The sequence below is a fragment of the Coloeus monedula genome (assembly GCF_965178545.1).
Source record: "Coloeus monedula genome assembly, chromosome: 3".
Classification (NCBI taxonomy): domain Eukaryota; kingdom Metazoa; phylum Chordata; class Aves; order Passeriformes; family Corvidae; genus Coloeus; species Coloeus monedula.
In genome coordinates this window covers 78,572,278-78,576,078 of record NC_138783.1, presented here as the reverse complement: position 1 = coordinate 78,576,078, position 3,801 = coordinate 78,572,278, and positions in this window count along the sequence as shown.

Sequence of the window (3,801 nt, the reverse complement as noted above, 5' to 3'; positions counted from 1 at the left end):
ACAGTTACTGATTCATGAAGGCTGGTTAAAAAAAACTTAATGGAATGGATGTACAAGAGAAGTAAAAGTATTTATAATGAAGTTTAGCTGAAAAACTTGACATTTAAAGGGTTCTCCTTTTTCTGAAACTAGAAGAAGTTGCTTGCAGTGCCACATGAATCAATGTGTTTATGCAGCTTTCAAAGGCAGGCTTTTACTTATGAATTTGAATGCTCTTAAATGACGGTCTGTGGACCACACTTTATGTAGAGTCACATCCCATGGCACAACCAACAACATAGAGTTTTCATTTGGTAGTATTTTATGTTCTCTTTATAGAGGCCCCCGTTACTATGCAAGTCCCTGTGGGATTAAGTTCTAATAAAATCCTTTAGCTTCCTTGAAAGTCCATGGCTGTAACTCCTTAGCATCAATGAAGCAATGAAAAGGGTAGTTTTGAAAACAGTTGTGTTCCCATTGATTTAATGGGACCATGACTGGGTTCAAAACGAAGCCCTAAAAGTTGCAAACACTGCTCAATTACAACATTTTCCCTTTCAAACATAACTCATCTCTAAATCTCCAATGAGGCTTTAACTACAAGGAAAATCCAAAGTCAGTTACAAGCTAGTTTTGAGATACTCTTAAAAAATCAATGTAGTTTCTGTGGATTTCACAGTAAAACAGTCACATGTAAGACTTAGGATTCTCTTATTTTTTATATAATAATCCTCCAAGATCCTATGCTGTCAGCAGATATCTCAAAATTCGCCAAAGATTCAAATAAAATAATCCTGAAATGGCCTATTTCTCATGACAATTTCAGGCAGAATACCTTCACCTGTTAAAATTTACATACCAAATCTACCATTTCTACCAGAAGCATGCTGACATGTAAAAGTGTGCCCAGAAAAATATGTTAGAATTCCAACACAGTATGTCCCTTCTCCGTGCCAGTTCCCAGGTAACACTCAATAAATTTTCCAAGTTGCTAAAAATAATAATTGGCATACTTACCATTTATTTAAAAGGATAATACAGTATTGGCTAGTTTGAAGCAATGGGCATGTGAAACAATGTCAGTGCCAACATCAAGGTTTGTACAAAATGCATGAGTAAGCAAGTGGTATTATGAAGCACAGGCACAAAAACATGATTTCATTTAGCAATTACCTGTCTGACAAGGTTAACCTCTAATAGATCTGTTCATGTAAAACTAAAGTGACACCTACCTCACACTGGTTTCTTTAAATTATTTATCACTGCTTGACCTGAGTTGTTTCAATACTTGTAGCCAGTTGAGATTTCCAATAAACCAATTTTTCATCATGCAGCAAGTTCCAGGTGTTTCCCTTGTCACAAGGATAGAAATTGTTAAATTAATAAATGCATGCTAACTTCAGTCATTTGTCTGGGATTAATTTGTTTCAATGTTTAAAGTATAAACCTCCCTTATTTTTTGTCATATTAAATTCTAGTACATGCTCTTATCAAACCTTCATTTCAAAGGCACACTGAGTGCCATATTCTTCCTTTTGAAACAATTTATGCATCATACTGCCAGCAGTCCTTCTTCTTGTAAAGTTGCAATTCAGCATAAGGCTTGTTACTTTACACTTCTTCTGCTTGCCATTCTTTTTCTGGATGTAATAATTCTATTAAACGTCTGACCGCCTTTAATTTCCTTTACTCAGAATGCAACTACTACAGAAACAATGTTTTCAATCAATGTCTCATACCTGCCAGTCCATATGCAGGAGCTCCTGCAAGTCATTCCTTACATCACATTGCTGCATGTTTTCCTTATGAGAGAAAGGATTAGCTATATTATGCTTTGAGTAGTCGTAATTCCACCTCTGCAAGATGTTGACCTTGGACAACTGGAACATCATAAACTGCTTCCAACATCCTAGTATTTTTTTGTTTGTTTACAACCATATAACTCCTCATAGAACTAATACAATATCCTTCGATACATTTCTTAAAGTTAGAATTGTTGGGAAGGTAGTTTCCCAATAAAGGAACATATCTGAAAGCTTTGAGCTACATTTTTTAGATAATGCCAAAATAAGATATTTAAAGGCAGATCTCCTTTCTACCAGGTCAACTTGGTCATCTTTTGTTCTTTTCACTCCTGGTGTTTGCAACGGGGCCATCTAGCAGAACAAAGAATGACCAAATGTTCTAAAGCATGTTTGGGCATGTGCCAACTAGCACTCTCCCAAAAAATTCTTGGATATAATTTGGGAGACATTCCAGAAAGCATTTCCAGCCAGCACTAAGTGTACAAGATTTCAGGTTCAGTGTAGGTCAGACCATGTTATGGTATTTGGCCTCAGTACCCAAGACAGTTCCTGAAAATGTTTAATTTACTAGTGGAGAAAACACTGCTGAGCATTTTCAGGTTTCCATTGGATCAAGAAAAATTTGTGTTCACTCTCTTGCCTTTTGTACTTGGCATAACCAAGTTACAGTTACAAAACTCAGGTTGAAGTTACAGGGCGTTAACTAGCAAAGAAAATCTCTGGCATGTAAGGCTGCATATGGGTTTACTGCAGCCCAGATAATGGGGTAGCACTCGGGGAGCCTTGCTGGTATCCAGCTATAATCCCAACGGAAACAAGGATGATGCTAAGCAAATTTGCCAAAGGGCTTCTGCCTGCTGTTGCCATTCAAAAGATGTGTGTGGCTTCATGATGTGGGCAGGTAGAGTTGGTGAGTGGGAAGATACTTTGAATGAAGTTAGAAATTATTGAAAGATGCAATATCAAATGACTAGCAGCAAATGCTGGTCCTGTGCCAAAGGCAGAAAGCAAAGAGTATGAAATGCAGGGTGGTTTTTTTGTAATCCCAAACCCCAAACACAGGGTGTTTATGTATGCTATCTGCAACACGAAGGCAGCATGAGGAAAGCATTTCACAGGACACAGGAAATTGCTCTCTCATTTCTGCCCTGTGCATAGAAAAACTTAAGTGTACTCACACACATTCCTTCCAGCCCTCAGCCTTCTGAATCCTCCGATATTTGTGATGCAAACTCTAGAGTGTAGAGAAGCTTTTGGGTACTCATTACAGATCAAAGCATGTCACCTGCACCACATCCACACTTATTTTTCCAAATTTGGGTCCGAATGGAGATGCTTCACAGTCAGTCACTCTGATAATCATAATGTGAAATATATCACTACTGCATTTTCTTATGATGTTTTGGTTTTCCTAGTAAAAAACAGTCTAACAGCATGTGAAAAACTCCCTTGTTTAAAGATTAAGGTGTCCAAGAAGTCAACACCCAAGTTTTCATATTGCAGCTTCCTCTCTGATCAGGAAGATCAATGCACAGAGAAATATGGCTCTTCTGAAATTGGTGCATGCTTCCTTCTGCCTAACAAAAACTAACAAATATCCCTATCAACATTCCCACCAAGACCCCAAAACGGCTCATACAGTAAGGTACAGGAAATGCAAGACTGTGTAATACTGCCACCTGGTGATAAGCGTCACAGAAGCATTTTCTTGCTCCTGGCCTCACACAAAAGCCTTTTGCTTCCTTTCAGGAGCTCTTAATCTGCAAGTTCCCATCAAACGTCACTTATCCAACTATCAGTTTATCTTGAGCACCTCTGCTTGTGCCTAAAAGTTAAATTACTAAGATTTTCAGTTTTGCAGGCCATATCTTGCCTTTTCCTTCAAGATAGACGTTTAGATATGCCATGGACAGACATAGCCTATCTTGATCCAAATCTCCATAACAATTTTATGTGAAGTCTAGGAACTTTAGTGTCTTCAGAGAAATAAATCTGAAGTAATATTAGAAATGATCCA